The sequence below is a fragment of the Mus caroli genome, chromosome 3 (assembly GCF_900094665.2).
Source record: "Mus caroli chromosome 3, CAROLI_EIJ_v1.1, whole genome shotgun sequence".
Taxonomy (NCBI): Eukaryota; Metazoa; Chordata; class Mammalia; order Rodentia; family Muridae; genus Mus; species Mus caroli.
In genome coordinates, this window is record NC_034572.1 from 61898039 (window position 1) to 61918980 (window position 20942).

General features: G+C 43.5%; 1 protein-coding gene and 2 pseudogenes across 2 annotated transcripts in view; 1 reads left to right on the top strand and 2 right to left on the bottom strand.

Annotated features, from left to right (window-relative positions):
• The window catches only part of LOC110290971, a 106840-nt pseudogene extending 90794 nt beyond the window's left edge, over positions 1–16046 (bottom strand).
• LOC110290665 (schwannomin-interacting protein 1) overlaps positions 1–20942 on the top strand; it is a 731603-nt gene that overhangs the window by 518770 nt on the left and 191891 nt on the right. The gene's annotated exons all lie outside the window — the stretch shown is intronic.
• Positions 16207–16399, bottom strand: LOC110290667 (annotated as a pseudogene).

Consider the following 20942-nt stretch of genomic DNA (forward strand, 5'->3'; position numbering starts at 1 on the left):
ACCTGTGTTCCACGGCCACATCCCTTTAAATAGCTCTAATTCCAGTCCACTAATGAAAAGCAGAACATGGTGACAAGCCCAGTGAAACCCTTGAGCCACTTTACAGCAGTTTGCACAGTGAGTACCACCATAGATTATCAAGTGAATATCAGCCCTTCAGTTGCATGACACATAATTCACACATCCATATGTGGCAGCCCTGCTAACTGTCCTTGAGACTTTGCCACAGCAAACAGAAAGTAAAGTACTATACACACACTTTTTCCAGGACAAAGCAGGAGTTGAAGACTCTGTTATAGTGTAGTTTTCTAAAATAATGCTATCAAGTCTTCTCTTAAATTCATAGTGTCATCTGTTCAAGAAATATCTGCCTAAGGACTAGAGAGATAGCTCAGGAATTAAGAGCACATTCGACTTATATACAGAGGACCCAGGTTCAGCTCCCAGCATCCGTGTCAGGCAGTTGTGACACATTTATAGCTCCAGCTTTAGGATTTCTGACTCCCTCTTTTGACTTCCAAAGGCATCTAAACTCACATGCAAACAAACACACACACACAACTAAAAATAAGATTAAAGACTTAATCTTCATAAAATAATAGATCCTTATCTATTTTCCTGGTTGTTACACACTTGTGGGAATATATACATATGTGTTTATGTATGTTCATGAATAGAAATGCTGCAAAAATATAACTGAATTATATATATGGTTTACTGGGTCATACCTATGTGGATGGTCAGCCAGACTACAGCCTCAGGTCTGAGACCCAGGTACATGCTATGTGGCAGGGCACAGGTCACGCTGATGTGCATGGTGATAGTGGTGCACACAGCAACCACAGCTGCCGGAGGCTTCCATGAGTAGGACTGTTTGAAATGGCTGGGTCCAGAGCCAGAAAGACTCCCAAGGAGAAGAACCTGTAAAGGGGCCTCACTAGAAACAGAAGAGCTGAGTCCACGGGAGTGGGAGGACCACATAAGGCAATACTTTTCAGCTTCTCCAACCATGGCTCTCAGTGAGCCACAGACTTTACATCATTCATGCATGCACACGCATGCATACATACACACATATACACAATCATACACATGTAGACACAAATAAATATGCATGTGTGAGCACTTACATACAAATGTGGACATGTATACATATATGAACACATGCACACATATATGCAAAACAAAGCATGCATACATGCCTACACATATATATGTGGACATGTATATAGAGATACAAATGTACAAATGTACACAACAACAAAAACAACAAGAACCCAATGGAAGTATTCCAAGCTACCTCTCATCTGCTTGGGGTGTAGCACTCTGATGGTATTATGGTCAACCTAGTTCTTTTGTTGAATGCGGTTATGTTTCAGTTTCAAGAAAACTGCTTTATGGAGGAAAATAGAGAGGAGTTTTGGCAGAGGGTAGGACCTGGGTCCAAACCAGTAAGAAGCTTTGATCAGTAGTGGCCAAGTGCCTGGCTCAGCAGTGGACCATCTCAATGAGCCACTAGCCTTATCCATGAAGCCCTTCTGCCTGTGCTGAGGAGGTCCTCAAGAGACTTATGTTAACCAAATGATCTATCTTCACTGAAAGGAAACTAGTTGGCTCAAATCCTCAGGCCTCTGGTGACACAGCTTAATAGTCCAACAACGACTCGTATTCTTACCTGACCTTACAATAAAAGCTTTTACAGGAGAGAGCTGAAGGGTGCACACTCTAATAGGGTCAAAGCATCGGGCTTCTCTGAGGGAATTCGCTCAAGGAAGTTAGTGTCTGAGTTGACATCAGTGGGAAAAAAACTACTTCCTAAAAATAGCTCGGGCTATTACATAGATATTCTAGAAATGCTGCTCTGTCAACGGCAGTTCCTTCTCTCTCCTTTCTTGTCCTGCAGTATAGAACTGCGGGTTTTGTCTCCTCACTTGGTGAGACCAGACTTTGGAAGTTAAAATGTCAAGGTGCCTTTTACTAGCAAGAAAATATAAGGGAGTCAGTTCAAGACTTACCCAGACACCAAACCCTCCTCACAAAAGAGATTCATTACCCAGGAGGGCAAGCAGTGGGGGACTCTGCAAAGGCATACCAAAGCAGCAAGAATTTTCCTTCCTTTTCTTTTCTTTTCTTTTCTTTTCTTTTCTTTGCTTTTGTTCTGTTTTGTTTTGTAGGCATGGGTTTTTAAGGAGAACAGGGTGAATATGTGCTAGGGTGAGTTGGTATGTCCTGATTGGACATGTTAGTTAAATAATGGAATGTGATTGTTGGACCTTGGTGTTTAGTCTCAGGAATAAGTCAGGGGTCAAATAATGGAATGAACCCTGGGAGCTGGCTTTAAGAATGCTGTCTAATGGTTTTTAGCAAGGGAGAGCGAAAGGAGAAGTAGACCAAAACCTGTCAATTCCATGTTTGGGTATGTGTTGGCCACACTCGGGACTGCTAGAGCCCTTCAGTAAGCAGTTCACCTGTTCCAGGATTATGATCCTGAACTAAGAGGGAAGAGTTTAAGAGTCGGATCTATCCTGAGACTGGCAATTCCCAGGCAAGGTGGTCAGGGATCCCCTCCTCTCGGATTTTTGCCTTTGCCCCTGGAGGACCTGGGCTCTAACCCTAGATGAAGGCTACAGGGAGACATAGGGGGAACCAGCTGCTCCCAGCCTCTATCCTCACCCATGGGGCAAACTGATTTATGGTCTGACCTTCCATTTCTTCTGGAAGACTGGAATGAGAAATACCTTGCAGTAGTATTATAAAGGTCAGACACGATGAAAGTAAAACAGGAGAGAGCCTGTCGTTTGGCGTGTAGAGGTGTTGGAAAGGATCACAGTCACACTTGCCACTATCATTTCCACGGTCAAAGTCTGACAATGAATAGGAAATGGATCTCAACTATAGCTACCATGACTCATTGTGTGTGTGGTGCCTTCTACCCAGCTCAATACATATTGGAGCAGTAAGGAGCCAGTGGCTACACAGTAGGAAGGTCCCCAAGGAGGACACAATATATTTGAAGTGGTAGCAGTCAAGTCACAATGTGACATGAGCAATTTAAAAGAAGAAAGGCTGAACAACTGACTTCACTGAACACCACATTCGCAGCTCTCAATTCTCCTACATTGAGAGACCCCCTCCTTCCAAGCCCTATAGGACATAGACTTGTTTTCATTGTCTCCAAATTCTTCCCAACCCCTCACTTCACTCTGTTTCAGGCACACCACATAGGGATGCTTGCCAATGCCTTGCCATGTAGGATTGGACAATCCTGCAACTCTGATTTTGATCCTCGAGCTTTGCTTGAGAAGTTTCTTGATGGCTAGGGCTAAAAAGCCAACACAGAGGCTCTTTGCAAAAGAAGCATGCTGGGGTCTATCTGAAAGCCCAGAACGAAGTGTGTTAATGCCTTTCAAGTGAGATGGTAAGGGGTTCCTGCAGGGTGATGCACCTGAGATCCGGCAGGAGCCATGAGTCAGTATGTCCACTGAGCTGTGAACTCCATGATAAGGGCCTTTTGGGGAAGGGAGATGCATCAGTCCATGAATTTTGCACAGATAAGAAATATTCACTTTGAAGATGTCAACCAAAACTCAGAAAATGAGCTGATATGAGCAAAGTTTGCTGTGCTTGAAAGTAAACTCTTGATTATGTAAATTCATTAACTTTTAGATTAGGCCATTCGTGCTATTAAGATAAGCAGAATAAACAAACTCAACACAAGAGAATGCTCAGACAGCTTCCCCCTCACTACTCCTCCTCCTTTTCTTAGTGTTCTGAGACAGGGTCTCATGTAGCCCAGACTGGCCACCAACTTGCTAGGTAGATGAAGATAACCTTGAACTCCAATATGAAATCTGAGGGTTATAGGTATGAGCTGTAATACATGGTTTACATTATGCTGGGTATGGAACACAGGGCTTCATGTATGCTATGCAAATAATCTATCAAATGAACCAAACAAATAGCCTTTGTTCACTAATATTTATTGATTGATTGATTGACTCATTCATTCATTCACTCACTCTACATCCCAATCATGCCCCCACCCCAGCCTTCCTTTCCTCCCAGTCCCATCCTTCAAATTCCTCCCCCCATTACTCCCTCACCTTCACATCAGGGAAGGGGAAGTCCCCCTTGGGTACCACCCCACCCTGAGACATCTAGTTGCAGTAGGCCTAAGAGAATCTTCTCCCTCTGAAGCTCAACTAGGTAGTCCATTTCAGGAAGGGCAGGCAACCAATTTAGAGACAGCCTCCACTCCAATTGTTAGAGGAACCACAGGAGGACTAAGAAGCAACACATCTGATACAAATGTGTAAAGGCTCTTAGATCCAGCCCTTCCACGCTCTTTGGTTGGTGGGTCAGTCTCTGTGAGCTCCTACAGGCCTAGGTTAGTTGACTCTGTAGGTCTTCCTGTGGTGTCCTTGCCCAACTTGAAACACATCCCTTGTAAGATAGTCAGTCCCTGACACTATTAATGACACTGCTCTGCTTGCAGACAGCAGCCTAGCATAACTGTCTCCTGAGAGGCTTCATCCAGTAGTATCTGGGAACAGATATAGAGACCCACAGCCAAAACCTAGGTAATTCTTGGGGAGTCCTGTGAAAGAGCTGGAGATAGAGCTGAGCAAGCTGGAGGGGTCAAGGTCACTAACTTTCAATACCATCAGTTAAATATCAGAGCCTGTACATACATCTAGTGGCTTTGAATTCATTGTCTTTCAACCAGTCTGGGGAGAAGAGCACCATCATTGCTGTCTTTCAGCTATTACTAATGTTTAATTGGACTTATTCTAGAAAATTCTTGAAATGTAAGAGATGTTGGTCAGGGCAAGATGAATACCTTCTTTGGCTATTTAAAATTCAAGGACTGATGGATCAGGAGCTACATTTCTGCCATGCTGACATCTTTCTCCTTTTGTTACAGAGAGTCATATTTCCTTATGTCTGTGCAGATTAGATAATTTATATAAGCAAGTATGTTTATTTTTCTATGAAAAGAATTTGCTACTAAGCCTATGAAATGTCATATTTGATGGGACATTAAAAATTAAAGAGATTGAACATGTTATTGTGTATTCATGAGGACTTCTACTGCTACATCTTTGCCCAACACTTGAGTTGGTGCTGAGCCTTCATCTTGGCCAAACCCATTCTCCCTGGGGTCCAGATATGATAGGGACATAGCACATGGCAAAGATGTATTGAAAAAGAGCTTCAAAGAAGATGGAAAACCATCAACCAGTTTCCTTTATTCCATAATCATTAAGAATTCTAAATTTATAGCATCTGGCCTTTCCATGAGCCCTGGACATATGCTCATGATCATGTGTGTCTGCCAAAAGAGGTGATTGTGTTGAGACTTGAACACCATGCCAGGATTTGTGTTCACAAAAAGCCTTTCCCTGCAGACAAAGCCGGCTCTCTCCACCGATATCTCCAGCTTCATCCTGCCATGCATTCTTGCACAATCTATTAATAATGCTTATACTCAGTTAGCCATTCAGTCTTACAGAGGCATGAGTGAGTGCAGAAGGACCTGGTGAAGCCTCAGGATACCTTCCCAAGTGAATATGGAAGACTCTAGATTTCTCTGAGCCCTGACCACTTACACTACTTATCCCCATTGATTTGTTTTGACAGTTCCTTAGGTCCCCACTTCTTATGGTCCAGGTATCTTCTGTTTATACTTAGCATCCATGCCTCTTGGCATGAATCTTTCTTCTCTTCTTCCCCTGTTCAAATCATTGTGCTCCATAAACCATCCCCAACAGAAAAGATTTTTAGTGTGATTACTGACCTGAAGTTAGAATTCTCTATGTCAAATATAATGTAATTTTGTTTAATCTCAAGTTTTAGGCTAACTTCTGAGCCAGGTTGGTGCATGGAGCATGGCGTCCCTGTCCAATGTCTTCTACTAGTTAGACTTTAACTGTTTCTCCTTCAAATGATCGCTCAAGTTTTTGACTTACTCCAATGAGCCATCATTCATGTGGCTTTTATGGGACTGGAATTATAATTTAGAAAACACTTCCAAAGGAGTTGGAGAGTTGTCTCAGTGGTTAAGAGCACTATCTACACTTCCCAATGATCTAGGTGTGGTTACCAGCAACCACACAGAAGCTCACAACCATCAGCAACTCAAATCCCAGAAGCTCTCTATACCCTCTTCTGGACAACTCAAGCAGCAGGAACACATGTGGTACACAGATATACATTCAGATAAAACACTTACACACAATGAATAAATAAAACATTTAAAGAAATAACTTCAAAACCAATGACATCCTGGGAAGGACAGTGATGAGAGCCAAGAGTCAGAAATACAAGGGCTGATTTTAAGCTGATCCCATTTTCCCAGCTGGCCCCCACACACACTTTCCAGGGAGCCAATTACACAGAAATAGAGCACTTGGTACCAAAAGGAATTGTATGACCACATAAACTAATTGGTTGACTAGGTGACAATTATTCACAACAATCTCCCTTTGGCAGCTGGAGTTTAGACAGATATACTCTATAGCTGCGACTAATTAGATCCTCAGGTGTCACCAAAACCTGGTTGCACGGAGAACTACAGAAATGAACTTGGAAGGTCATCGCCGATGTTCACCAGCATTTCTTCTTCACGGCCAGCTTTACTGTGTGGCAAGGCTGCTGGCATAGCATTTCTCAAGAGGTTTTACAGACGATTAAGTGCACGAGTGTATGGTAAGAGCAGAGCACAGTCATTGAGACTGGGCAAGCACTCAATAATATTAGTTGTTATCTTCTCCTTTATTCTGAAATGACAACCAGAGTAGAGCAGATGTCTCTGCTGCTGGGCAAGACAGCGTGTTCACGTGAGTACTACTGCTTGATGTTACTTTACTTCTCAGTGGACGAAGGCCAGCTTGGAAGGCCTGCAGGCTCAGCTTGCAGTCTGGATCAGACACTTGTCCCGTGAGCAGTGATTCTTAACTAGTGGCCTCCCCCTCCAAATCAGGTACAACTTGCAAGGTCCGGAGACATTTCTCTTTGTCACAATTAGTTTGAGTCTACTGGCATCAAGAACATAGAGATCATCCCATAATGTAGAGTTTAGCCCCGCAGCCTCTATCATGTGCATCACATTGAGAGGATCCATTCTGTGAAACCCAAGGGAGGCAAGGCAGTGATGCCGGTGCTGATAGAAGGGTGGCGATGTTAGAGCTTCCCATGCCACAGGCTTCAGTCATGAGCAGAGAAGGGAGACACGTAGGCTTTTTTTTTTTTTTTTTTTTTTTTGCCTCTTGGAAAATAACTTGATCATAAAGGCTTCATTCTTACGACTTTGACCCTTCTCAAGTTGTCCACAGCAAACATTGAAAACAGATTCTATTCTCCTAGTTACTCAGTGATCGAGACACCATCTTTCTGCCTTAATTGAGGTGCAGCTTTCACGGGGAACAGTATATGTCTGAGCGTATGTATTTGGACACAAGAGGATACAAGTGTCTCAGCAGGTTGAGGACAGTAGTACCACACCAAAACACGGGATGCTCTATTACACCTCAGCACCCCCAAACCAAATTCAACTTATCGCTTTATCCTACCACCTAATCCTCACACTTCCGACTTCCCAATCCTGCTCTACACTGCTCCTCAGACATGTGGAGATCAGAATTACTTGGTATATGGTTGTAGTTATCAAAATCTGTCACTAACCCTGATTTGACAAGTTCTCATGGGGCACTTCTGTATAGCCCCAGGAGATGAAATTGTCCTCTGAAAGCTTAGTGAAACCCTTCCTCCCTAATAGAAATAAGACATGTCTTTTAAAATGCAGAGATCTACTTGCTGCTTGTCACAGGGTAAAGGCAAGGAAAATGATTATATATGTATGTTATCCCCCACCAAGAAGTGGCTTAATGTAAAAGACTCCATGTGGAGGTTTCATTTGACTTTCATTCATTGAGTGTGCTGGCACATGCCTTTAATCCCATGACTTAAGAGACAGAGGCAGGAGGATCTCTGTAAGTCTGAAGCCAGCCTCATCTACATAGTGAGTTCCAGAACATTCAGGGTTGTAGAGAAAGAGACAAAAAAATTAAATAAATACATCTTACATACTTTCCATATTCAGAAACTATTGTGTGCCTAAAGACACAGCAATGAAGAAGCCACTATCCCTGTTCTCAGGACCTTCCATGTGCATCTCTCTCCTCCTGATGCCTTTTCTACATACCACCTGGGAGTCTGAGATTAGTTTCTCAGTCATTTCCAGGGAGTCATTCAACCTACCTAAAACAGCCTTTCTATGTCTGATGAGAATGCTTTCTTTGTCTATCAAAGTCAGTTCCAAATCTAAACCATCAGCAGATTCTACCCCAAGTAATGTATGCTCTATACTTGTGGCAAATCCACTCTCTTTTCCCAATCCATTCCCTTTCTAAGTACACATATATAATTTACAAACTCCTGTAAGGCAGGACCACTTATGCTATGACCTAGTATGGGGTATAATCTCAATCTGAAGAGAGACACTAAGCTAAGTTGCTTTCACTGGGTGGAGAAAGTCCAGGAAGCAGGTCCAGTAACAGAAATCCCCTAAGAGGAACTCACTGCCCATGTCTGTGCCTGACACATCCAGCAGGGATCTAGCCCAAAGCTTGAAAATAAATGGTTTTTGAAAATTCAAGTCCAAATATTTGATGCTTACTCTGTAATAGACTTGACCACACAAGGTAGGGCCTGAATCTGGTCTTTTAGGTATGGATTCAAGCACCCAGCAAGCACTGAGACCACCTAACCCTAGGGAAAAAAAAACTGGATTTGAATTGAGAATAGGAGAAAGGAGGAAGCATAGATCATTTAAGCAAATCCACTGATCAGTACATGAGAAAAGTAGCAAGAAGAAAACAATCCAGAAGAGTAGGCCACTTTCTATTATGGTGTGGATCTAGAGCACTTGGTTTGATGGAACAGGCCTCTTGAGCATATCGGCTTAGCTCTAACTGGCAATGATTTATGAAGTAAGAACAGGTACAAAAAAGATAGCAAGGAACCCTACCAATGCAGCAGGACCTGCAGAACCCAAGCTGGGCACACCTTTGTTCCAACATCAGGAAGAGAGAAGAGGAAGATGCTATTGGCAGTCATGCATCAGACCAGAGGAGCCGAGAACCAAGCCCAGGACATGAACTTCTGCTCTGACGGTCAGTCTGAAGCAGGGCTTCAGACAGAGGTGAAGTAGGCCTAGAAAAGTGGCTGTTGTGTTTTTAGAGAAACAGGGGCAGAAGTATTGAGCTTCTACTCTGACACAGTTAGGTATCTCCTGGCAAAGACTGGGAGACTCAAGATTGCAGGGCAAACTTCTTTCTATTTTACAAAATCCCATGTTTGCTGTGGCTAACAATAAGAGGAAGACAAAGGCATACATAAATAATACACTCTTCGGGTGAACAAAAGCACAGCTGTGCATATATGCCAGTTCATCCCAAAACACTAGCAACACTGCCAGTGTGCCATCCCCAAAGGAAACAATGAGCAAATGAGCTCACGTGTGAATCAAATTGTGCTTGTTCTTTGCTTCTCGAACTCTTATCGTACCCAGGAGACACAGAGTGTGTTACCACACAATCTTTCTGGATTACTCTACCAAGAGCCAGGAATCAGTTCTCTAGGCCTTCATGAATGGGTTTGGACACCATAATGTTGGACAAGGCAGGATGTTTTCTCAGCTCTGGTGAAGACAATTCAGGAAGAACCCTGGCTTCACTTGGTAGTCAGTACATTTACCGTCACTAATGTTCTCCCTGGGACACCAGAGAAAAAGAAAGTCCTTCCTACCCAGCAATAATACCCTGTACACAGAGCCTTGGAGGCTGCCCTTCTGTGCTCCTGGCAGAAAATTTGTAGTCATGGCTAGGCAAAGAACAGTGTTCTGTCATTTATGATGAAATTGAGATTTTCCTTTGGCCATGGAAGGTTCTAGGAAAGTTTTTCTTCTATAGTTCTTCCTCTGAAAAATATTCTTTCTAAGAAGTATATTCTTCCTATGTTCCCTCTGTCTGTATCAGGGTTCAGGGGCATTCATTTGCCCTTTATTAGATTATGCTACATATAAATAGGCCTGCTCTGCTCATGTCATGAAATAACTTTTAATCATAGCTAAATACTATTTACCAAGTTAAACTCATCGAGTACTTCAGAAACGTCTAGTTCATTGTTAGAATAGATGTTGGAGCAATTGCCAATGTGAGGTTATTTCTCTTAACATAGACTATTGTCAGATTGGCCTGAGCAGAGAAACAGTCTCTTCTGATCTCTTCAAACAAACAGTGAACATTTCTCTGAAATGCCAAGTCTTCGGGTGGAAGTCCCTGTCGCAGTTAGAATTCCCTATGGTCAACTTTGACTGGATTTAGAAACACCTAAAAGACAAGTTGTGGAAACTTACTCAGATGTGTCTATGAGTAAGTTTCCACACCGGTTTATGTGCGGAGAGGGTGAGACATACTTCTGACTGCAGGCAGGACGGTCATGTGGGCTGAATCAACAGCCAGCTCTTTCATTTTCTAACTGTAGATGCAATGTGAGCAGCTGCTTCATACTTTTCCTACCATGTCTCCATGACAGACTGCACCCTCAAACTGCAAATCCAAACCATCCATTCCTCCTCCACATGTTGAGTATTTGCCACAGCCATGAGAAGTACACTGTGGGGATAAACAGACATGTTGTCATTACTTCTAGATGTAGGCTGAGTCTCCAAAGTCAAGTACAAGCCCCCTCCCCATTGGAGAGATCCATCTCTAGCCACACTCCAAGCTGCATGCTCCCCTGTGTATCAAGGAGTCTTATGTACCTATATCCCCTGGCTGCCCTTCTAGGTAATGACCCATGCATTCGGACCCTAGGATTCTCTATTCAAATGACCCTAGCCAGCATTCCTAGCTCACAAAGGCCCTTCCCCAGTAGCTTTCCCCAGGGGCAGACACTGCCACTAGTACACACTCAGAAACCTAAGGAGGAACCTAGACAGAACTTGCACATACAGTAAGAAATTGAGGGTATCCACAGGTATGTTCACCAGGCCCCAAGATGTGGAAGTGAGGAGAGAAAGGAGCAGTATACAAGATGAGTGGAGCTAGATCTTCCTACCAGCAGCACCATACTCTGTAGGAATTCCAAGGAGGGTTAGAATTCTAATTCTGAGCCTAACCTCCCAGGTTTTTTTATGTACTAGAATATATTTGTTAGGGTAAATTGTTTGTGTATCTCAGGCTAGTTGCAAACTCACTATGTAGCTGAGGATGAGCTAGAATTCTTGACCCTCCTGCCTCAACCTCCCAGAAGTTTATTTGTTAACATTTAATAGATGGCCTAATTGACAAGTTCTAACCCATTCTCTAGGCATTCTAACCCATTCTAAGCCTGTTCCCTGTCCTGGGTCTCCTCAGTGTTAGAGAAATGGGACAGCCAGGGGCATCTGCTCTGCTGCACTGTGGGCATGCCTCCAGCCATCTCTTCCAAGCACAGGGTTCCTACTGCCCCATCTGTCGCTGCCTAAAGCCAGCTTTGAGTGGACCTTTCCAGATGGATTTCTTCCTCTTTATTTAACAAAGCCATCAGAGCTCTAGGAAATGGGTTGAGGAACATGTTGAATCTTATCAGTCTTTGATGTATATCTCATCTCTTTGAGCATGTGGCTTGCATATGCTATTCCATAGTACCCAGAGTTTTGGCTTCAAAATGGCATCCCTACATAAGCCTGAACTCTCTTAAATTGTCCTTGGCTCCCTCTTGACACAAAACTCTGTTACCAAGTCCTATTTCCACACTGAAGATAATTTTTCCAAGTAAAAGAAAAGCAATCTACAGAGTCTGATTTACACTAAAGTGTGGACAATTGGCAATCACCCTCTTCATTTCAAGTACAATTTACTATTTCACAGAGTTCTGATTGGCCAGGCAAGGTGTTTCATGCTCGCATTCCCAACAGTTGGGAGACTGAGGTTGGGAGTCACAAGTTCAAGGGCAGCCTAAAATATATAATTAGACTCTGTCTCAAAAAAAAAGCTTTGATTAAATAAAGTGAATAAATTCAGAAGATGGTAGCTATTATACATATATATTGGGAGCAAGATGGGAAGAAATTTTTACTATAATGGTAAAACATTTTACATTATTGATATTAATAAAATATAGTTACAATTTAATTATGTTTAAGACCAACATAGTAAAATATCCCAATAAAAGAATGCAAGCTAATTATAAATTTCACTGGTTACTTATTGAACCAAGAATGGGAGCTGACAAAACACAGGAGAGACTTGCACGGTAGTCTGCTGCCCAAAAGATGCTACTGACGAGCTACTTCCTCTAATCCCCAAGTTAATTTTCAGAGTACAAGTTCAGGAAGTTGTAATTAAATTTACATCACAACTCTTTCTATTCTTCAAGCCTATAGGGAGGTGATTATAACCCCAGAGAATTATTTTTAAACTTAGAGGAGATAGTTTATTGGCAAATATATATTATGAAGAGGGAAGGAACCCCTAATGGGACTTCTAATACATCCAATACCTTTTCAAAGACCGAAGTGGATGGAAGAAGAGAATTGATTTCGTCTTCCCTACACAACAGGAGTGCTGTCCAGATCTGAAGACCATAGCCTGTGTGAGCATGAGCTTGCTCTGGCTTTGAAAGGAAGAGCAGGCAAGATGCAAATGCTGTGACTCCACGTGGTCCTTATTTGTCCTCAGTAACGAAGGCTGTGTCTAGGAAGTTGGAGGTGAAAAAACAAATTTTTGCCTCACCTCATTCTCTCTCTCTCTCTCTCTCTCTCTCTCTCTCTCTCTCTCTCTCTCTCTCTCTGTCTGTCTCTTTCTGTGTCTCTCTGTCTCTCTCAGCGCACGCGAGTGCGCACATACACACACATACACACCATGTATCCTTGATTTTTTGAGTCATGTATAGGCTTTACCCACTAATTTCAGAGACATATCAGAAGAATGTTTTGAGGAGCTCCATCTGACTTCACCTCTCCCTGCATCACACCCAGTACACTTGCACACTTGCGACTTTGGGCCTTTGCACCTGCCATTTCCTTTCCGAGGAGAGCTCCACCTGAAGCCCCCCTTTCACTCACCCATTTTCCTGCAGGCTATCAAATTCCACCTTTTCCAGGAGCTCTGTTGTGTGAATCTTCTCCCTTCTTTGCTTTATTTTCTCCTTAGCACTCGAAACACAGGAGCACATTGTGAGTTTCTCCTTTAACCAGTTTCTTAGACAGCTCCCCATTAGAGTGTAAACTCTGCGTGGCTTTTAGCAAACCTGCAATAATGCTCTTAGAAAAGCCACTTAGCAAACACTTTGCATGAACACGATTTTTAGAGTCACTTACTACAATAACTAGCGTCCTTTGGGGTTTCCCACAGAACCTCATGAACAGCAAGATCCAAGGAACTGCATCTGCCATTGTCTTCTGAACACTCAGACTAAAATACAGATTTTAAAGTGTCATTTCACTACCCCACCCGGAGATCCATCCCATAATCAGCCACCAAACCCAGAAACTATTGTATAAGGCCAGAAAGATTTTGCTGTAGGGACCCTGGTATAGTCTTGTATGAGGCTATGCCAGTGCCTGGAAAATACAGAAGTGGATGCTCACAGTCATCTATAAGATGGAACACAGGGCCCCCAATGGAGGAGCTAGAGAAAATACCCAAGAGCTGAAGGGGTCTGCAACCCTATAGGTGGAACAACAATATGAACTAACCAGTACCCCCAGAGCTTGTTTCTCTAGCTGCATATGTAGCAGAAGATGGCCTAGTCGGCCATCACTGGGAAGAGAGGCCCCTTGATATTGCAAACTTTATATGCCCCAGTATAGGGGAATGCCAGGGCCAAGAAGCAGGAGTGGGTGGGTAGGGGAGCAGGGTGGAGGGAGGGTATAGGGAACTTTCGGGATAGCATTTGAAATGTATATAAAGAAAATATCTAATAATAAATAAATAGTCATTTCTATGTAATATCAACAAGACCAAAAATCGCATGTTTCGGATAGCAACCACTAGAATTGTGGGCATGCGAACCACTTATGCTCAGGTTACCTGCGAGAAAGTAGCCAAGTCCTGAGCCCATCAGAGAACAGGCCACAACAGGTAGTCTGCTACAGAGCTGACAGTGATTAGTGGACTGGACTTGGAGGAGAGGAGGGAGAATAAAGAGCTAATGCCCTCTTACCTGCTTTCCTGGCCTGCTTGCTTCTCCAGCAGGCTTACCTGGCGGCTTGGGAATGCCTGCAGGAGTTGGGGGCTGGGACGATGGAATGAGTGTGGAGGAAGTTTGGCAGAGAATGTCTGCGTGATCTTCTGGAGATAGAGCAGAGGAAGCAGAGAGGAAGGGGGCAGGGGGCTTGCAGGTGGCCTGCTACAGAGCTGGGCTAAGTTTGGAGGCTGATAGGTTTGGAGGGTGGAAGGGAGATGGGAAGATCTTCGGTTAGCCTACCTGCTTCCCTGGCCCGAGTGGCCAGCAGCTTCCCAGGGGATTCTTGCTGAGTTGGGATCTAGGATAAAGGGATGAGTGTGGGGGAGGGGAGGCTGGAGGAGAACAGTCTGTGATCTGCTGGAGATGAGGGTGGGTCAGCAGCAGCAGCAGCAGCAGGTAATCTATTACACAGCTGGGGAGGAAAGTTGGGTGGGGGTGGGGGTTTGGAAAAGAGGAGGGAGGAGGGAAAAACTGTACTTAGCCTACCTGCTTCTCTGGCTGATGTGGACTATAGGTTCCCAGAGAAGGAGAAAATCCATTTTAATGAAAAGAAAAGGGCGATCAAATTCTCTGGTGGCATTTCTGTACTTACTTTATTATGAGGCTAATAACATAAGTACCAGAATTATTTTTTAACAGACTTGGTGAGTTCGTCCTTTTTTCCTTTTATATATTTTTAGTTTTTCAGGTTAGAGATTCTAATTGAATTTCTACTTGTCCTCTGCTTAAGATCTACAAATTCTGCTTGTGTAGGAGTCTGATACCCATTACCTTCTCCCACTGGGAAAGGGAGACATCCCTCTTCCAAAAGAGAGAGGGCAGGGCATGAGCAGTTGTCAGAGAAGGCAAGAGTCATTAACTTCCACCTGACAGGAGTGGAGGATGTGGGCTAACCCAGTGTCACTGACTTCTTCAAGAGTAAAGACATACCTGTGTATAGCTGCAGGATATACACAATCCATGCAGAGCAACTTCTCCCAGCATGCAAGATAGCATGGGAGCAGCCCAGGAAGGCACCACCACAGCAGGTCCTCAAGAGTCCTTGGTGCCTGTACAGCAGGTTCTGTGTGCATGTGAACTTCATAATCACAGTATGGTATATGGAAGGTTTCTGCTAAGTCTTGAAATGAGAAGCCCTTCGGTTCACCGTGAGATGACCTCTGAGCCCATATTGCAGAGCACAGCCAGGGTTCAGAAGAAAAACTGTGGCTAAAATACAAGGGCCTGTAATGCTCAATCAAGTGGCAGAATCCAAGCCCTGAGCCAACTTGGATATCAGGGCTCTCTTTTGCTGCTGGTGCCATTGTCTCTGGCCAGGTTCTCCAGAAAATGGACTCTTCAGAACCAAGATGTGTGCTGTCCTGGATCTCCTTGTTTTCTCTGGAACCCAGAACCACAAATCTGCCTTCTTCAGCACCCACCGCTGTCACAGTTCATCCCCTATCTTGAGAGCACTCGCTTCATAGTGTATGCATCTTCTCCATCTGCATAGTGCTTGGGCTCCACCTCACTAACTTGGAAGTTGAGGGTGTTAGAGTAAAGGTGCAAGACTGCTTGGATGCTCTTTCTGACATGCAGAAGTACAGACTTAGTGCTGAAAGTCTCCATCACCAGTGAGACCTGGTCCATCATCTGTACCAGGCTGAGGCACCGGTGGGAGCCCTCGAGGAACATCTTCAGGATTCTCTTTCATTTTGGCCACCAATCTCCCAGCCCGTCATCCTCAGCGACGCAGGAGATCTGGGAAAAGAGAGGCTATGATAGGCATAGTAGTTCATCTGGTAGTTCTGAGGAGGTGAGGAGGCTGCCATATTCGTTGCATGCTCATCAGGTAGGTCATCTGGCCAAGCACAGCATGTGTTCCTATCGGCGGCAGACAGAAGCCTGTCAGACTGCAGAGAAAGGATGTCCCAGAGGACACCAGACACCAACACAGTTCTCTTTCAAACAGCTGGGATATCTAAACAGGGCTCACACAAGATGAGGAAGATCTCCCACTGTCTTCCATTTCTTTTTGATGATACTGTACAGAACTTCGTCCATCTTTGTACAGATGAGATCCCACGAGTGTCAAAAGCTAATGACGACCAAGCAAGCCCTCCTTCGATACGATGACCCAGTCTACCTGCCAGCTGTCATTCAGATGTGGGAGCACATGAGACATCGTGAGTGGCCCTACGCTGCTGGCCACTGCGCGCTGCCTCATGTGGATCCACAAGCCTCATGTGGATCCACAAGCCCGTTTCACAAACAAACATCCGTTTTCAGATCATGCCTATTTTCATGTAGCTACAATTAGAGTGTAGATAATAATTTTGAATTTTAGTTTTTTCCCCTTTTTCGTCTTTAATGATTCCCTAGAAACATTACGCACATTATCTCAGTATTTTTTAAACTCACTGTGTTTGTTCCTGAATAACAACTATAAGTTACTTGCAGTTCACGGAAAGTTGCCCTTCTCCTCTGCTGGCTTCTCATCTCTTCCTTTCAATGGTTAGGGGTTGCACATTGACAAAAATATTCCAGTTTCACTGGCATAACTTAGCATTATCCCAATGCCATCCCACAGTCCTCTTCTCTGGACACTTTAGCAAGTGAACTCTACCGGGACAGGGGACAGGTCAGAGGGAACCTGTTAACATGCTCATCTTCCTCTTGGATTCTGGTCTTGGGAATGTAGCTCAGCTAGTAGCAGTGTTTGCCCAGGGTGTGCCAGGCTTCATCTCCAGCACCACACAGATGAGATAGAAGAGATGGAGACAACGTCCTAGGTTAGCATAAGATATGTGAGACCCTGTCTCTAAGTAAATCAAATGTATTGTTGTTTCCTCAGTTCAGCTAAAAGCAAAGGCCTTCTTAGAAAGTAAACTTTGAAGAAATAAATTAACTGGAGAGCATGGTTCAAAGGCTAGCCCACGGAAAGCACTCAATAAAAAATTAGTTTCTTCCCTTATCCTTTCCATGTGGAAAATAGCAAGCGTCTAAAAAATCTTCTCCGGTTAAGTAACAGCTACTGGAAAGGCCGGCTTATTGGCTGGCTCCTGTGGGAGGCGGGGCCTTGGAACAGGGAAACTGGCTTTGTGGCTGTGGCTGCTCCTCCAGGTGCGGCTGCTCACTTACATTATGCCGCTTCCAGTGAGATTGCAATGATGTTAGAGAGCTGTAAGTTTAAAGGGTGGATGACAAATTCAAAATGGAGGGTGTTAGTGCAGGTGCTGAATCTTTGAGAACTCTGAATCTTAGAGGAAAATGGAGTTTGGTGCATAATTTTGAATGACAGGACCCCAAACACCATAATTCTGAATGTTAAAACCAAAAAAGAACAAAATCCCCAAAATATAATTATAGAAAAAATATAGCTTTACATTTTTATTTTTTTTTAGTGTGTGTGTGTGTGTGTGTGTGTGTAGTATTGCTTATGTGCATTATGTGTATGCGTGTTTGCATGGCATGTTCACAGGTACATGCAGGTATGTGTGTGTGTCTGTGTGTGTGTGTGTGTCTGTGTGTGTGTGTGTGTGTGTGTGTGTGTGTGTGTAGGCCAGAGGTAGGTGTCTGGCACAGACCTCTGTACCAGCCTTTTACATTGGTGCTAGAGATCCAAACTCAGGTCATGAAGCCTATGCCACAGGCACTTGGTGAACAGAACCGTCTCCCTAGCCCCTCTTTGTTTACAATTTTTAAGTTTACTTTTAACATATGAGTAAAATGACAGAAAGAATTTATTGACATATGCATTCACAAACAGACATATACTCATATACAAAATATATATATTAAAAATGGACGAAAATGCTATCATTATGTAAAGAATGTGGCTTTTTAAATTACTTTAATTTTTCTAATAAAGTGTTGATTTTTTTGCTATTGTTTTGTACTAAGGCAAACAGGACAGTATGTGTGAAGGGGTTAGGGAGCAGAATTATATAGTTGGTTAGTCATAGTCACAACTATACTATGTATAATCAAAAAAAATGCATTAACCCTGTCCCTATGATTACCTTTTATATCTCCCTTATATGGCACTTTTCCTTAAGGAGAATTACATCAAAGCCACAAAAATCTTGAAAGAACTTCAGAGTCAGGGTTTGAACAATTAAAATTTTAATTATCTAGGACTAAGATTTTTCTAAAAGTATCTGAGGGGTTCTTCTCTTTCAAGATCTCACCTTTCAGGATTTGGACTTTTTAGGATTAAATCTGCCTAAAGGAAACTATGTCCTTTTTCTAGAAATTCTTTGGACATATTATCATAAGCATGACTGGAATCAACCCATGACCTGAGCTAACTAGACAGAGGATGGCATCTCAGCCTGATGTGGTGGTTTAAGTATGCTTGGCCCAGGGAGTGGCACTATTAGGAGGTGTGGCCTTGTTGGAAGAGGTGTGTCACTGTGAGTGTGGGCATTGAGACCCTCCTCCTAGCTGTTTGGAAGACAGTCTTCTCGTGGCAGCTTTCAGATCAAGATGTAGAACTCTCAGCTCCTCCTGAGCCATGCCTGCCTGGACACTGGCGTATTCCTCCCTTGATGATAATGGACTGAACTTGTAAGTCAGCCCCAGTGAAACATTCTTCATAAGAGTTGTCTTGATGGTGGTGTCTGTTCACAGTAACAGAAACCCTAAGACACCTGACTCACTCTCGATCCAGTTCTGGCAACTAGGGTTGCTTCTGGCGATGGACTGCCATAAAAGTTCATCAGGTAAAAATTTAACAACCAACTTCCAAACCAAGGTTTCTTTGTATAATCCACTGGTGTCTTCAAGCCATAAAGCTGACTCAGGTCAGCCAAGAAAGCTAAGGCTTCATGTGGGTTCTAAGCATAGTTTTCAATATACAAACCAGCTGATCCAATCTGCATCCCCTGACCTCCAGCCCCACCCTAGCCCTCACCCATCAAGCCAGTATTATCTGTGCTATAAATCATTCAGGTTCAGATAACAGGCCGGAGACCACCCAGAGCCCTAAGTCCATTGACCAGTAACCAGTAGCTAAGTTGTTTGCTTTCCCACAATGCATTAAATTTTCCCAGTAAGGCTTCGTCCAGCCTCCTGGCACTCTGACTTGCTTCCTGTGGTAGGTATAGCATGATACAATCTCTCAATGGCATTAGCCTCTTTGTGTTAAACTTGTTGTCTATGCTTATAAATGTCCAGGTATGCTTTAAAACTCCGTGTCCCGCTTCAAGGATTCTGTTCTGGTTCCCTTTCTGTTTCTGTGATAAAACACCCTAACCAAAAGCAGCTAAGGGGAGGAAAGGGTTTTTCTTCATTTTGGTGACAGATCATCATTGAGTGAAGTCAAGAAGGAATTCAAGAAGGGATTTGAGGCAGAAACCATGGAGGAATATTGTTCAGTGGCTTGCTTCTCACACGCTCATACTTAACTGGCTCTCCTACATATCTCAAGTTCACCTACATAGAGATGGTGCTGCCTACAGTGGCCCAGGCCCTCCTGCATTAATTAATGATCAAAACAACCTTGTAGACCAGGAGCCAATCTGATCTCGGCAATTCCTCAACTGAGGATTTCCTCTCAGTTGACCCTAGGTCCGCTGGACAATTAAAGCCAACTAGGACAATACAGAATCACCCACAAAACTTCCAAACCATCCTGAAGACAAAGCCGGGTCCTGCTTACCCAGCCAGGCTCAAGACAGTCCTTCACAGCCTCAGCTCAGGTGAACTCCACTTACTCCGTGTGCTCAGTACATATCTATTCAGCCACCACTCACCAAGACACACTTTCGGCCTTGATAATGAAACACTAAATAAAATGGGCAGGTAGTCCTGCTCCTTGAGAAATTCATGGCTTTGTATGCATGCTTGCATGATTCCGTCTGAGAGACGTGTTTTACCTAACAGGATGTTGGTCTCACACATCCTTTCATAGGATTTAGTAAAACTAATTCAACTAAACTCACAGCAAAAACATACAAAAAAAAAAAAAGAAAAGAAAGAATGACAGAGCTATGTTCTATCTTAATGTCAAAATCCAAAGGAAAGAAGATTTTATTTTAGTGAAAAATTCAAAATATAATTATGGATGTCAGCCTTTTTATCTATTTATTTTCTGTTCATGCTTTAGGTTCTGATTAGAATTAAAGACTTACATTTCTGAAGGAAAAACTAATTATTATAAATGGGTGTTGGATCACAGTCACATTCCCTCCAGCGGTCTCTCTCTCTCTCTCTCTCTCTCTCTCTCTCTCTCTCTCTCACACACACACACACACACACACACACACACACACACANCACACACACACACACACACACACACACACACACACACAGAGAGAGAGAGAGAGAGAGAGAGAGAGAGAGAGAGAGAGAGAGAAATTAGAGCACATGCTCTCCCTGCAGTCTCTTTCTCTGGGAAAGAGAGTTGATATGTGCTGTGGTGTTATAGTCCCCCTTCACAGCTGCAAACCTGTCCTCTTCCCTATCATCCAGACCCAAAACCATGTGAATAACAGCTATCATCACCAGTATCTTTTTTACTTCTAGCCTCTTAGGCTAGGTCACATGGTATGGAGTTTGCCCAACCCACCCTATTCTACCCCCCAAAACCTATAGAAGTCAAAACTCCCTTTGTTCTACAGAACATGTGTCTGTGTCCCTGCCGGTCCTAACGTGACTGTGTGTGGGCATGATGCTCTCTTTCCTAATTGTTATCCCACTTTACAAGACCTCAGTCTGCCACG